Source organism: Lasioglossum baleicum, unplaced genomic scaffold (assembly GCF_051020765.1).
Source record: "Lasioglossum baleicum unplaced genomic scaffold, iyLasBale1 scaffold0056, whole genome shotgun sequence".
NCBI classification, from domain to species: domain Eukaryota; kingdom Metazoa; phylum Arthropoda; class Insecta; order Hymenoptera; family Halictidae; genus Lasioglossum; species Lasioglossum baleicum.
The window spans coordinates 18562-35806 of NW_027469116.1; positions in this window are offsets into that span (position 1 = coordinate 18562).

Here is a 17245-nt window from a genome sequence, read left to right on the forward strand (position 1 = left end):
AATTCACTTCTGAAACGAAGAATCGTCGAATCTGACATAAGCTCGAATAAATCGTGATCGTGCTTGCCGAATCGGAGTTTCCGTGCCAATTTCGCATATCTGCATACAAATGCACTGATCTAGCACGCGAAACAGCGATTCCGCATAGAAATACACTTCTGAAACAAAGAATCGTCGAATCTGACATAAGCTCGAATAAATCGTGATCGTGCTTGCCGGGTCGGAGTTTCTATTCCAATTTGGCATACTTGCTTGCAAATCCACTGATCTACTACGCGAAACAGCGATTCCGCACAGAAATTCATTTGTGAAACGAATAATTGTCGAATCTGACATAAGCTCGAATAAATCGTGATCGTGCTTGCCGAATCGGAGTTTTCGTGCCAATTTCGCATATTTGCATGCAAATGCTCTGATCTAGCACGCGAAACAGCGATTCCGCACTGAAATACACTTCTGAAACGAAGAATCGTCAAATCTGACATAAGCTCGAATAAATCGTGATCGTGTTTGTGCGGATCGGAGTTTCTGTGCCAATTTGGAATGTTTGCATGCAAATGCACTGATCTAACACGCGAAACAGCGATTCCGCACATAAATACACTTCTGAAACGAAGAGTCGTCGAATCTGACATAGGCTCGAATAAATTGTGATCGTGCTTGCCTGGTCGGAGTTTCTGTCCAATTTCGCATATTTGCATGCAAATGCACTGATCTAGCACGCGAAACAGCGATTCCGCACAGGAATACACTTCTGAAACGAAGAATCGTCGAATCTGACATAACGTCGAATAAATCGTGACCGTGCTTGCCGTGTCGGAGTTTCTATTCCAATTTGGCATACTTGCCTGCAAATGCACTGATCTAGCGCGCGAAACAGCGATTCCGCACAGAAATACACTTCTGAAACGAAGAATCGTCGAATCTGACATAAGCTCGAATAAATCGTGATCGTGATTGCCGGTCGGAGTTTCTATTCCAATTTGTCATACTTGCATGCAAATGCACTGATCTAGCGCGCGAAACAGCGATTACGCACAGAAATACACTTCTGAAACGAAGAATCGTCAAATCTGACATAAGCTCGAATAAATCGTGATCGTGTTTGTGCGGATCGGAGTTTCTGTGCCAATTTGGAATGTTTGCATGCAAATGCACTGATCTAACACGCGAAACAGCGATTCCGCACATAAATACACTTCTGAAACGAAGAGTCGTCGAATCTGACATAGGCTCGAATAAATTGTGATCGTGCTTGCCTGGTCGGAGTTTCTGTCCAATTTCGCATATTTGCATGCAAATGCACTGATCTAGCACGCGAAACAGCGATTCCGCACAGAAATACACTTCTGAAACGAAGAATCGTCGAATCTGACATAACGTCGAATAAATCGTGTTCGTGCTTGCCGTGTCGGAGTTTCTATTCCAATTTGGCATACTTGCCTGCAAATGCACTGATCTAGCGCGCGAAACAGCGATTCCGCACAGAAATACACTTCTGAAACGAAGAATCGTCGAATCTGACATAAGCTCGAATAAATCGTGGTCGTGCTTGCCGAATCGGAGTTTCCGTACCAATTTCGCATATTTGCGTACAAATGCACTGATCTAGCACGCTAAACAGCGATTCCGTACAGAAATTCATTTGTGAAACGAATAATCGTCGAATCTCACATAAGCTCGAATAAACCATGATCGTGCTTGCCAAATCGGAGATTTCGTGCCAATTTCGCATATTTGCATGCAAATGCACTGATCTAGCGCGCGAAACAGCGATTCCGCACAGAAATACACTTCTGAAACGAAGAATGTCGAAACTGACATAGGCTCGAATAAATTGTGATCGTGCTTGCCGGGTCGGAGTGTCTATTCCAATTTCGCATACTTGCATGCAAATGCACTGATCTAGCGCGCGAAACAGCGATTCCGCACAGAAATACACTTCTGAAACGAAGAATCGTCGAATCTGACATAGGCTCGAATAAATTGTGATCGTGCTTGCCTGGTCGGAGTTTCTGTCCAATTTCGCATACTTGCATGCAAATGCACTGATATAGCACGCGAAACAGCGATTCCGCACAGGAATACACTTCTGAAACGAAGAATCGTCGAATCTGACATAACGTCGAATAAATCGTGACCGTGCTTGCCGTGTCGGAGTTTCTATTCCAATTTGGCATACTTGCCTGCAAATGCACTGATCTAGCGCGCGAAACAGCGATTCCGCACAGAAATACACTTCTGAAACGAAGAATCGTCGAATCTGACATAAGCTCGAATAAATCGTGATCGTGATTGCCGGTCGGAGTTTCTATTCCAATTTGTCATACTTGCATGCAAATGCACTGATCTAGCGCGCGAAACAGCGATTACGCACAGAAATACACTTCTGAAACGAAGAATCGTCAAATCTGACATAAGCTCGAATAAATCGTGATCGTGTTTGTGCGGATCGGAGTTTCTGTGCCAATTTGGAATGTTTGCATGCAAATGCACTGATCTAACACGCGAAACAGCGATTCCGCACATAAATACACTTCTGAAACGAAGAGTCGTCGAATCTGACATAGGCTCGAATAAATTGTGATCGTGCTTGCCTGGTCGGAGTTTCTGTCCAATTTCGCATATTTGCATGCAAATGCACTGATCTAGCACGCGAAACAGCGATTCCGCACAGAAATACACTTCTGAAACGAAGAATCGTCGAATCTGACATAACGTCGAATAAATCGTGTTCGTGCTTGCCGTGTCGGAGTTTCTATTCCAATTTGGCATACTTGCCTGCAAATGCACTGATCTAGCGCGCGAAACAGCGATTCCGCACAGAAATACACTTCTGAAACGAAGAATCGTCGAATCTGACATAAGCTCGAATAAATCGTGGTCGTGCTTGCCGAATCGGAGTTTCCGTACCAATTTCGCATATTTGCGTACAAATGCACTGATCTAGCACGCTAAACAGCGATTCCGTAAAGAAATTCATTTGTGAAACGAATAATCGTCGAATCTCACATAAGCTCGAATAAACCATGATCGTGCTTGCCAAATCGGAGATTTCGTGCCAATTTCGCATATTTGCATGCAAATGCACTGATCTAGCGCGCGAAACAGCGATTCCGCACAGAAATACACTTCTGAAACGAAGAATGTCGAAACTGACATAGGCTCGAATAAATTGTGATCGTGCTTGCCGGGTCGGAGTGTCTATTCCAATTTCGCATACTTGCATGCAAATGCACTGATATAGCACGCGAAACAGCGATTCGGCACAGAAATTCACTTCTGAAACGAAGAATCGTCGAATCTGACATAAGCTCGAATAAATCGTGATCGTGCTTGCCGAATCGGAGTTTCCGTGCCAATTTCGCATATCTGCATACAAATGCACTGATCTAGCACGCGAAACAGCGATTCCGCATAGAAATACACTTCTGAAACAAAGAATCGTCGAATCTGACATAAGCTCGAATAAATCGTGATCGTGCTTGCCGGGTCGGAGTTTCTATTCCAATTTGGCATACTTGCTTGCAAATGCACTGATCTACTACGCGAAACAGCGATTCCGCACAGAAATTCATTTGTGAAACGAATAATTGTCGAATCTGACATAAGCTCGAATAAATCGTGATCGTGCTTGCCGAATCGGAGTTTTCGTGCCAATTTCGCATATTTGCATGCAAATGCACTGATCTAGCTCGCGAAACAGCGATTCCGCACTGAAATACACTTCTGAAACAAAGAATCGTCGAATCTGACATAACGTCGAATAAATCGTGACCGTGCTTGCCGTGTCGGAGTTTCTATTCCAATTTGGCATACTTGCCTGCAAATGCACTGATCTAGCGCGCGAAACAGCGATTCCGCACAGAAATACACTTCTGAAACGAAGAATCGTCGAATCTGACATAGGCTCGAATAAATTGTGATCGTGCTTGCCTGGTCGGAGTTTCTGTCCAATTTCGCATACTTGCATGCAAATGCACTGATATAGCACGCGAAACAGCGATTCCGCACAGGAATACACTTCTGAAACGAAGAATCGTCGAATCTGACATAACGTCGAATAAATCGTGACCGTGCTTGCCGTGTCGGAGTTTCTATTCCAATTTGGCATACTTGCCTGCAAATGCACTGATCTAGCGCGCGAAACAGCGATTCCGCACAGAAATACACTTCTGAAACGAAGAATCGTCGAATCTGACATAAGCTCGAATAAATCGTGATCGTGATTGCCGGTCGGAGTTTCTATTCCAATTTGTCATACTTGCATGCAAATGCACTGATCTAGCGCGCGAAACAGCGATTACGCACAGAAATACACTTCTGAAACGAAGAATCGTCAAATCTGACATAAGCTCGAATAAATCGTGATCGTGTTTGTGCGGATCGGAGTTTCTGTGCCAATTTGGAATGTTTGCATGCAAATGCACTGATCTAACACGCGAAACAGCGATTCCGCACATAAATACACTTCTGAAACGAAGAGTCGTCGAATCTGACATAGGCTCGAATAAATTGTGATCGTGCTTGCCTGGTCGGAGTTTCTGTCCAATTTCGCATATTTGCATGCAAATGCACTGATCTAGCACGCGAAACAGCGATTCCGCACAGAAATACACTTCTGAAACGAAGAATCGTCGAATCTGACATAACGTCGAATAAATCGTGTTCGTGCTTGCCGTGTCGGAGTTTCTATTCCAATTTGGCATACTTGCCTGCAAATGCACTGATCTAGCGCGCGAAACAGCGATTCCGCACAGAAATACACTTCTGAAACGAAGAATCGTCGAATCTGACATAAGCTCGAATAAATCGTGGTCGTGCTTGCCGAATCGGAGTTTCCGTACCAATTTCGCATATTTGCGTACAAATGCACTGATCTAGCACGCTAAACAGCGATTCCGTACAGAAATTCATTTGTGAAACGAATAATCGTCGAATCTCACATAAGCTCGAATAAACCATGATCGTGCTTGCCAAATCGGAGATTTCGTGCCAATTTCGCATATTTGCATGCAAATGCACTGATCTAGCGCGCGAAACAGCGATTCCGCACAGAAATACACTTCTGAAACGAAGAATGTCGAAACTGACATAGGCTCGAATAAATTGTGATCGTGCTTGCCGGGTCGGAGTGTCTATTCCAATTTCGCATACTTGCATGCAAATGCACTGATATAGCACGCGAAACAGCGATTCCGCACAGAAATACACTTCTGAAACGAAGAATCGTCGAATCTGACATAACGTCGAATAAATCGTGTTCGTGCTTGCCGTGTCGGAGTTTCTATTCCAATTTGGCATACTTGCCTGCAAATGCACTGATCTAGCGCGCGAAACAGCGATTCCGCACAGAAATACACTTCTGAAACGAAGAATCGTCGAATCTGACATAAGCTCGAATAAATCGTGGTCGTGCTTGCCGAATCGGAGTTTCCGTACCAATTTCGCATATTTGCGTACAAATGCACTGATCTAGCACGCTAAACAGCGATTCCGTACAGAAATTCATTTGTGAAACGAATAATCGTCGAATCTCACATAAGCTCGAATAAACCATGATCGTGCTTGCCAAATCGGAGATTTCGTGCCAATTTCGCATATTTGCATGCAAATGCACTGATCTAGCGCGCGAAACAGCGATTCCGCACAGAAATACACTTCTAAAACGAAGAATGTCGAAACTGACATAGGCTCGAATAAATTGTGATCGTGCTTGCCGGGTCGGAGTGTCTATTCCAATTTCGCATACTTGCATGCAAATGCACTGATCTAGCGCGCGAAACAGCGATTCCGCACAGAAATACACTTCTGAAACGAAGAATCGTCGAATCTGACATAGGCTCGAATAAATTGTGATCGTGCTTGCCTGGTCGGAGTTTCTGTCCAATTTCGCATACTTGCATGCAAATGCACTGATATAGCACGCGAAACAGCGATTCCGCACAGGAATACACTTCTGAAACGAAGAATCGTCGAATCTGACATAACGTCGAATAAATCGTGACCGTGCTTGCCGTGTCGGAGTTTCTATTCCAATTTGGCATACTTGCCTGCAAATGCACTGATCTAGCGCGCGAAACAGCGATTCCGCACAGAAATACACTTCTGAAACGAAGAATCGTCGAATCTGACATAAGCTCGAATAAATCGTGATCGTGATTGTCGGTCGGAGTTTCTATTCCAATTTGTCATACTTGCATGCAAATGCACTGATCTAGCGCGCGAAACAGCGATTACGCACAGAAATACACTTCTGAAACGAAGAATCGTCAAATCTGACATAAGCTCGAATAAATCGTGATCGTGTTTGTGCGGATCGGAGTTTCTGTGCCAATTTGGAATGTTTGCATGCAAATGCACTGATCTAACACGCGAAACAGCGATTCCGCACATAAATACACTTCTGAAACGAAGAGTCGTCGAATCTGACATAGGCTCGAATAAATTGTGATCGTGCTTGCCTGGTCGGAGTTTCTGTCCAATTTCGCATATTTGCATGCAAATGCACTGATCTAGCACGCGAAACAGCGATTCCGCACAGAAATACACTTCTGAAACGAAGAATCGTCGAATCTGACATAACGTCGAATAAATCGTGTTCGTGCTTGCCGTGTCGGAGTTTCTATTCCAATTTGGCATACTTGCCTGCAAATGCACTGATCTAGCGCGCGAAACAGCGATTCCGCACAGAAATACACTTCTGAAACGAAGAATCGTCGAATCTGACATAAGCTCGAATAAATCGTGGTCGTGCTTGCCGAATCGGAGTTTCCGTACCAATTTCGCATATTTGCGTACAAATGCACTGATCTAGCACGCTAAACAGCGATTCCGTAAAGAAATTCATTTGTGAAACGAATAATCGTCGAATCTCACATAAGCTCGAATAAACCATGATCGTGCTTGCCAAATCGGAGATTTCGTGCCAATTTCGCATATTTGCATGCAAATGCACTGATCTAGCGCGCGAAACAGCGATTCCGCACAGAAATACACTTCTGAAACGAAGAATGTCGAAACTGACATAGGCTCGAATAAATTGTGATCGTGCTTGCCGGGTCGGAGTGTCTATTCCAATTTCGCATACTTGCATGCAAATGCACTGATATAGCACGCGAAACAGCGATTCGGCACAGAAATTCACTTCTGAAACGAAGAATCGTCGAATCTGACATAAGCTCGAATAAATCGTGATCGTGCTTGCCGAATCGGAGTTTCCGTGCCAATTTCGCATATCTGCATACAAATGCACTGATCTAGCACGCGAAACAGCGATTCCGCATAGAAATACACTTCTGAAACAAAGAATCGTCGAATCTGACATAAGCTCGAATAAATCGTGATCGTGCTTGCCGGGTCGGAGTTTCTATTCCAATTTGGCATACTTGCTTGCAAATGCACTGATCTACTACGCGAAACAGCGATTCCGCACAGAAATTCATTTGTGAAACGAATAATTGTCGAATCTGACATAAGCTCGAATAAATCGTGATCGTGCTTGCCGAATCGGAGTTTTCGTGCCAATTTCGCATATTTGCATGCAAATGCACTGATCTAGCTCGCGAAACAGCGATTCCGCACTGAAATACACTTCTGAAACAAAGAATCGTCGAATCTGACATAACGTCGAATAAATCGTGACCGTGCTTGCCGTGTCGGAGTTTCTATTCCAATTTGGCATACTTGCCTGCAAATGCACTGATCTAGCGCGCGAAACAGCGATTCCGCACAGAAATACACTTCTGAAACGAAGAATCGTCGAATCTGACATAAGCTCGAATAAATCGTGATCGTGATTGCCGGTCGGAGTTTCTATTCCAATTTGTCATACTTGCATGCAAATGCACTGATCTAGCGCGCGAAACAGCGATTACGCACAGAAATACACTTCTGAAACGAAGAATCGTCAAATCTGACATAAGCTCGAATAAATCGTGATCGTGTTTGTGCGGATCGGAGTTTCTGTGCCAATTTGGAATGTTTGCATGCAAATGCACTGATCTAACACGCGAAACAGCGATTCCGCACATAAATACACTTCTGAAACGAAGAGTCGTCGAATCTGACATAGGCTCGAATAAATTGTGATCGTGCTTGCCTGGTCGGAGTTTCTGTCCAATTTCGCATATTTGCATGCAAATGCACTGATCTAGCACGCGAAACAGCGATTCCGCACAGAAATACACTTCTGAAACGAAGAATCGTCGAATCTGACATAACGTCGAATAAATCGTGTTCGTGCTTGCCGTGTCGGAGTTTCTATTCCAATTTGGCATACTTGCCTGCAAATGCACTGATCTAGCGCGCGAAACAGCGATTCCGCACAGAAATACACTTCTGAAACGAAGAATCGTCGAATCTGACATAAGCTCGAATAAATCGTGGTCGTGCTTGCCGAATCGGAGTTTCCGTACCAATTTCGCATATTTGCGTACAAATGCACTGATCTAGCACGCTAAACAGCGATTCCGTACAGAAATTCATTTGTGAAACGAATAATCGTCGAATCTCACATAAGCTCGAATAAACCATGATCGTGCTTGCCAAATCGGAGATTTCGTGCCAATTTCGCATATTTGCATGCAAATGCACTGATCTAGCGCGCGAAACAGCGATTCCGCACAGAAATACACTTCTGAAACGAAGAATGTCGAAACTGACATAGGCTCGAATAAATTGTGATCGTGCTTGCCGGGTCGGAGTGTCTATTCCAATTTCGCATACTTGCATGCAAATGCACTGATATAGCACGCGAAACAGCGATTCGGCACAGAAATTCACTTCTGAAACGAAGAATCGTCGAATCTGACATAAGCTCGAATAAATCGTGATCGTGCTTGCCGAATCGGAGTTTCCGTGCCAATTTCGCATATCTGCATACAAATGCACTGATCTAGCACGCGAAACAGCGATTCCGCATAGAAATACACTTCTGAAACAAAGAATCGTCGAATCTGACATAAGCTCGAATAAATCGTGATCGTGCTTGCCGGGTCGGAGTTTCTATTCCAATTTGGCATACTTGCTTGCAAATGCACTGATCTACTACGCGAAACAGCGATTCCGCACAGAAATTCATTTGTGAAACGAATAATTGTCGAATCTGACATAAGCTCGAATAAATCGTGATCGTGCTTGCCGAATCGGAGTTTTCGTGCCAATTTCGCATATTTGCATGCAAATGCACTGATCTAGCACGCGAAACAGCGATTCCGCACTGAAATACACTTCTGAAACGAAGAATCGTCGAATCTGACATAGGCTCGAATAAATTGTGATCGTGCTTGCCTGGTCGGAGTTTCTATCCAATTTCGCATATTTGCATGCAAATGCACTGATCTAGCACGCGAAACAGCGATTCCGCACAGAAATACACTTCTGAAACGAAGAATCGTCGAATCTGACATAATGTCGAATAAATCGTGATCGTGCTTGCCGTGTCGGAGTTTCTATTCCAATTTGGCATACTTGCCTGCAAATGCACTGATCTAGCGCGCGAAACAGAGATTCCGCACAGAAATACACTTCTGAAACGAAGAGTCGTCGAATCTGACATAGGCTCGAATAAATTGTGATCGTGCTTGCCTGGTCGGAGTTTCTGTCCAATTTCGCATATTTGCATGCAAATGCACTGATCTAGCACGCGAAACAGCGATTCCGCACAGAAATACACTTCTGAAACGAAGAATCGTCGAATCTGACATAACGTCGAATAAATCGTGTTCGTGCTTGCCGTGTCGGAGTTTCTATTCCAATTTGGCATACTTGCCTGCAAATGCACTGATCTAGCGCGCGAAACAGCGATTCCGCACAGAAATACACTTCTGAAACGAAGAATCGTCGAATCTGACATAAGCTCGAATAAATCGTGGTCGTGCTTGCCGAATCGGAGTTTCCGTACCAATTTCGCATATTTGCGTACAAATGCACTGATCTAGCACGCTAAACAGCGATTCCGTACAGAAATTCATTTGTGAAACGAATAATCGTCGAATCTTACATAAGCTCGAATAAACCATGATCGTGCTTGCCAAATCGGAGATTTCGTGCCAATTTCGCATATTTGCATGCAAATGCACTGATCTAGCGCGCGAAACAGCGATTCCGCACAGAAATACACTTCTGAAACGAAGAATGTCGAAACTGACATAGGCTCGAATAAATTGTGATCGTGCTTTCCGGGTCGGAGTGTCTATTCCAATTTCGCATACTTGCATGCAAATGCACTGATATAGCACGCGAAACAGCGATTCGGCACAGAAATTCACTTCTGAAACGAAGAATCGTCGAATCTGACATAAGCTCGAATAAATCGTGATCGTGCTTGCCGAATCGGAGTTTCCGTGCCAATTTCGCATATCTGCATACAAATGCACTGATCTAGCACGCGAAACAGCGATTCCGCATAGAAATACACTTCTGAAACAAAGAATCGTCGAATCTGACATAAGCTCGAATAAATCGTGATCGTGCTTGCCGGGTCGGAGTTTCTATTCCAATTTGGCATACTTGCTTGCAAATGCACTGATCTACTACGCGAAACAGCGATTCCGCACAGAAATTCATTTGTGAAACGAATAATTGTCGAATCTGACATAAGCTCGAATAAATCGTGATCGTGCTTGCCGAATCGGAGTTTTCGTGCCAATTTCGCATATTTGCATGCAAATGCACTGATCTAGCACGCGAAACAGCGATTCCGCACTGAAATACACTTCTGAAACGAAGAATCGTCGAATCTGACATAGGCTCGAATAAATTGTGATCGTGCTTGCCTGGTCGGAGTTTCTATCCAATTTCGCATATTTGCATGCAAATGCACTGATCTAGCACGCGAAACAGCGATTCCGCACAGAAATACACTTCTGAAACGAAGAATCGTCGAATCTGACATAATGTCGAATAAATCGTGATCGTGCTTGCCGTGTCGGAGTTTCTATTCCAATTTGGCATACTTGCCTGCAAATGCACTGATCTAGCGCGCGAAACAGAGATTCCGCACAGAAATACACTTCTGAAACGAAGAATCGTCGAATCTGACATAAGCTCGAATAAATCGTGATCGTGATTGCCGGTCGGAGTTTCTATTCCAATTTGTCATACTTGCATGCAAATGCACTGATCTAGCGCGCGAAACAGCGATTCCGCACAGAAATACACTTCTGAAACGAAGAATCGTCGAATCTGACATAAGCTCGAATAAATCGTGATCGTGTTTGTGCGGATCGGAGTTTCTGTGCCAATTTGGAATGTTTGCATGCAAATGCACTGATCTAACACGCGAAACAGCGATTCCGCACAGAAATACAATTCTGAAACGAAGAATCGTCGAATCTGACATAGGCTCGAATAAATTGTGATCGTGCTTGCCTGGTCGGAGTTTCTGTCCAATTTCGCATATTTGCATGCAAATGCACTGATCTAGCACGCGAAACAGCGATTCCGCACAGAAATACACTTCTGAAACGAAGAATCGTCGAATCTGACATAACGTCGAATAAATCGTGATCGTGCTTGCCGTGTCGGAGTTTCTATACCAATTTGTCATACTTGCATGCAAATGCACTGATCTAGCGCGCGAAACAGCGATTCCGCACAGAAATACACTTCTGAAACGAAGAATCGTCGAATCTGACATAAGCTCGAATAAATCGTGATCGTGATTGCCGGTCGGAGTTTCTATTCCAATTTGTCATACTTGCATGCAAATGCACTGATCTAGCGCGCGAAACAGCGATTACGCACAGAAATACACTTCTGAAACGAAGAATCGTCAAATCTGACATAAGCTCGAATAAATCGTGATCGTGTTTGTGCGGATCGGAGTTTCTGTGCCAATTTGGAATGTTTGCATGCAAATGCACTGATCTAACACGCGAAACAGCGATTCCGCACATAAATACACTTCTGAAACGAAGAGTCGTCGAATCTGACATAGGCTCGAATAAATTGTGATCGTGCTTGCCTGGTGGGAGTTTCTGTCCAATTTCGCATATTTGCATGCAAATGCACTGATCTAGCACGCGAAACAGCGATTCCGCACAGAAATACACTTCTGAAACGAAGAATCGTCGAATCTGACATAACGTCGAATAAATCGTGTTCGTGCTTGCCGTGTCGGAGTTTCTATTCCAATTTGGCATATTTGCATGCAAATGCACTGATCTAGCGCGCGAAACAGCGATTCCGTACAGAAATACACTTCTGAAACGAAGAATGTCGAAACTGACATAGGCTCGAATAAATTGTGATCGTGCTTGCCGGGTCGGAGTTTCTATTCCAATTTCGCATACTTGCATGCAAATGCACTGATATAGCACGCGAAACAGCGATTCGGCACAGAAATTCACTTCTGAAACGAAGAATCGTCGAATCTGACATAAGCTCGAATAAATCGTGATCGTGCTTGCCGAATCGGAGTTTCCGTGCCAATTTCGCATATCTGCATACAAATGCACTGATCTAGCACGCGAAACAGCGATTCCGCATAGAAATACACTTCTGAAACAAAGAATTGTCGAATCTGACATAAGCTCGAATAAATCGTGATCGTGCTTGCCGGGTCGGAGTTTCTATTCCAATTTGGCATACTTGCTTGCAAATGCACTGATCTACTACGCGAAACAGCGATTCCGCACAGAAATTCATTTGTGAAACGAATAATTGTCGAATCTGACATAAGCTCGAATAAATCGTGATCGTGCTTGCCGAATCGGAGTTTTCGTGCCAATTTCGCATATTTGCATGCAAATGCACTGATCTAGCACGCGAAACAGCGATTCCGCACTGAAATACACTTCTGAAACGAAGAATCGTCGAATCTGACATAGGCTCGAATAAATTGTGATCGTGCTTGCCTGGTCGGAGTTTCTATCCAATTTCGCATATTTGCATGCAAATGCACTGATCTAGCACGCGAAACAGCGATTCCGCACAGAAATACACTTCTGAAACGAAGAATCGTCGAATCTGACATAATGTCGAATAAATCGTGATCGTGCTTGCCGTGTCGGAGTTTCTATTCCAATTTGGCATACTTGCCTGCAAATGCACTGATCTAGCGCGCGAAACAGAGATTCCGCACAGAAATACACTTCTGAAACGAAGAATCGTCGAATCTGACATAAGCTCGAATAAATCGTGATCGTGATTGCCGGTCGGAGTTTCTATTCCAATTTGTCATACTTGCATGCAAATGCACTGATCTAGCGCGCGAAACAGCGATTCCGCACAGAAATACACTTCTGAAACGAAGAATCGTCGAATCTGACATAAGCTCGAATAAATCGTGATCGTGTTTGTGCGGATCGGAGTTTCTGTGCCAATTTGGAATGTTTGCATGCAAATGCACTGATCTAACACGCGAAACAGCGATTCCGCACAGAAATACAATTCTGAAACGAAGAATCGTCGAATCTGACATAGGCTCGAATAAATTGTGATCGTGCTTGCCTGGTCGGAGTTTCTGTCCAATTTCGCATATTTGCATGCAAATGCACTGATCTAGCACGCGAAACAGCGATTCCGCACAGAAATACACTTCTGAAACGAAGAATCGTCGAATCTGACATAACGTCGAATAAATCGTGATCGTGCTTGCCGTGTCGGAGTTTCTATACCAATTTGTCATACTTGCATGCAAATGCACTGATCTAGCGCGCGAAACAGCGATTCCGCACAGAAATACACTTCTGAAACGAAGAATCGTCGAATCTGACATAAGCTCGAATAAATCGTGATCGTGATTGCCGGTCGGAGTTTCTATTCCAATTTGTCATACTTGCATGCAAATGCACTGATCTAGCGCGCGAAACAGCGATTACGCACAGAAATACACTTCTGAAACGAAGAATCGTCAAATCTGACATAAGCTCGAATAAATCGTGATCGTGTTTGTGCGGATCGGAGTTTCTGTGCCAATTTGGAATGTTTGCATGCAAATGCACTGATCTAACACGCGAAACAGCGATTCCGCACATAAATACACTTCTGAAACGAAGAGTCGTCGAATCTGACATAGGCTCGAATAAATTGTGATCGTGCTTGCCTGGTGGGAGTTTCTGTCCAATTTCGCATATTTGCATGCAAATGCACTGATCTAGCACGCGAAACAGCGATTCCGCACAGAAATACACTTCTGAAACGAAGAATCGTCGAATCTGACATAACGTCGAATAAATCGTGTTCGTGCTTGCCGTGTCGGAGTTTCTATTCCAATTTGGCATATTTGCATGCAAATGCACTGATCTAGCGCGCGAAACAGCGATTCCGTACAGAAATACACTTCTGAAACGAAGAATGTCGAAACTGACATAGGCTCGAATAAATTGTGATCGTGCTTGCCGGGTCGGAGTTTCTATTCCAATTTCGCATACTTGCATGCAAATGCACTGATATAGCACGCGAAACAGCGATTCGGCACAGAAATTCACTTCTGAAACGAAGAATCGTCGAATCTGACATAAGCTCGAATAAATCGTGATCGTGCTTGCCGAATCGGAGTTTCCGTGACAATTTCGCATATCTGCATACAAATGCACTGATCTAGCACGCGAAACAGCGATTCCGCATAGAAATACACTTCTGAAACAAAGAATTGTCGAATCTGACATAAGCTCGAATAAATCGTGATCGTGCTTGCCGGGTCGGAGTTTCTATTCCAATTTGGCATACTTGCTTGCAAATGCACTGATCTACTACGCGAAACAGCGATTCCGCACAGAAATTCATTTGTGAAACGAATAATTGTCGAATCTGACATAAGCTCGAATAAATCGTGATCGTGCTTGCCGAATCGGAGTTTTCGTGCCAATTTCGCATATTTGCATGCAAATGCACTGATCTAGCACGCGAAACAGCGATTCCGCACTGAAATACACTTCTGAAACGAAGAATCGTCGAATCTGACATAGGCTCGAATAAATTGTGATCGTGCTTGCCTGGTCGGAGTTTCTATCCAATTTCGCATATTTGCATGCAAATGCACTGATCTAGCACGCGAAACAGCGATTCCGCACAGAAATACACTTCTGAAACGAAGAATCGTCGAATCTGACATAATGTCGAATAAATCGTGATCGTGCTTGCCGTGTCGGAGTTTCTATTCCAATTTGGCATACTTGCCTGCAAATGCACTGATCTAGCGCGCGAAACAGAGATTCCGCACAGAAATACACTTCTGAAACGAAGAATCGTCGAATCTGACATAAGCTCGAATAAATCGTGATCGTGATTGCCGGTCGGAGTTTCTATTCCAATTTGTCATACTTGCATGCAAATGCACTGATCTAGCGCGCGAAACAGCGATTCCGCACAGAAATACACTTCTGAAACGAAGAATCGTCGAATCTGACATAAGCTCGAATAAATCGTGATCGTGTTTGTGCGGATCGGAGTTTCTGTGCCAATTTGGAATGTTTGCATGCAAATGCACTGATCTAACACGCGAAACAGCGATTCCGCACAGAAATACAATTCTGAAACGAAGAATCGTCGAATCTGACATAGGCTCGAATAAATTGTGATCGTGCTTGCCTGGTCGGAGTTTCTGTCCAATTTCGCATATTTGCATGCAAATGCACTGATCTAGCACGCGAAACAGCGATTCCGCACAGAAATACACTTCTGAAACGAAGAATCGTCGAATCTGACATAACGTCGAATAAATCGTGATCGTGCTTGCCGGGTCGGAGTTTCTATTCCAATTTGGCATACTTGCTTGCAAATGCACTGATCTACTACGCGAAACAGCGATTCCGCACAGAAATTCATTTGTGAAAGGAATAATTGTCGCATCTGACATAGGCTCGAATAAACCATGATCGTGCTTGCCAAATCGGAGTTTTCGTGCCAATTTCGCATATTTGCATGCAAATGCACTGATATAGCACGCGAAACAGCGATTCCGCACAGGAATACACTTCTGAAACGAAGAATCGTCGAATCTGACATAACGTCGAATAAATCGTGACCGTGCTTGCCGTGTCGGAGTTTCTATTCCAATTTGGCATACTTGCCTGCAAATGCACTGATCTAGCGCGCGAAACAGCGATTCCGCACAGAAATACACTTCTGAAACGAAGAATCGTCGAATCTGACATAGGCTCGAATAAATTGTGATCGTGCTTGCCTGGTCGGAGTTTCTGTCCAATTTCGCATACTTGCATGCAAATGCACTGATATAGCACGCGAAACAGCGATTCCGCACAGGAATACACTTCTGAAACGAAGAATCGTCGAATCTGACATAACGTCGAATAAATCGTGACCGTGCTTGCCGTGTCGGAGTTTCTATTCCAATTTGGCATACTTGCCTGCAAATGCACTGATCTAGCGCGCGAAACAGCGATTCCGCACAGAAATACACTTCTGAAACGAAGAATCGTCGAATCTGACATAAGCTCGAATAAATCGTGATCGTGATTGCCGGTCGGAGTTTCTATTCCAATTTGTCATACTTGCATGCAAATGCACTGATCTAGCGCGCGAAACAGCGATTACGCACAGAAATACACTTCTGAAACGAAGAATCGTCAAATCTGACATAAGCTCGAATAAATCGTGATCGTGTTTGTGCGGATCGGAGTTTCTGTGCCAATTTGGAATGTTTGCATGCAAATGCACTGATCTAACACGCGAAACAGCGATTCCGCACATAAATACACTTCTGTAACGAAGAGTCGTCGAATCTGACATAGGCTCGAATAAATTGTGATCGTGCTTGCCTGGTCGGAGTTTCTGTCCAATTTCGCATATTTGCATGCAAATGCACTGATCTAGCACGCGAAACAGCGATTCCGCACAGAAATACACTTCTGAAACGAAGAATCGTCGAATCTGACATAACGTCGAATAAATCGTGTTCGTGCTTGCCGTGTCGGAGTTTCTATTCCAATTTGGCATACTTGCCTGCAAATGCACTGATCTAGCGCGCGAAACAGCGATTCCGCACAGAAATACACTTCTGAAACGAAGAATCGTCGAATCTGACATAAGCTCGAATAAATCGTGGTCGTGCTTGCCGAATCGGAGTTTCCGTACCAATTTCGCATATTTGCGTACAAATGCACTGATCTAGCACGCTAAACAGCGATTCCGTACAGAAATTCATTTGTGAAACGAATAATCGTCGAATCTCACATAAGCTCGAATAAACCATGATCGTGCTTGCCAAATCGGAGATTTCGTGCCAATTTCGCATATTTGCATGCAAATGCACTGATCTAGCGCGCGAAACAGCGAC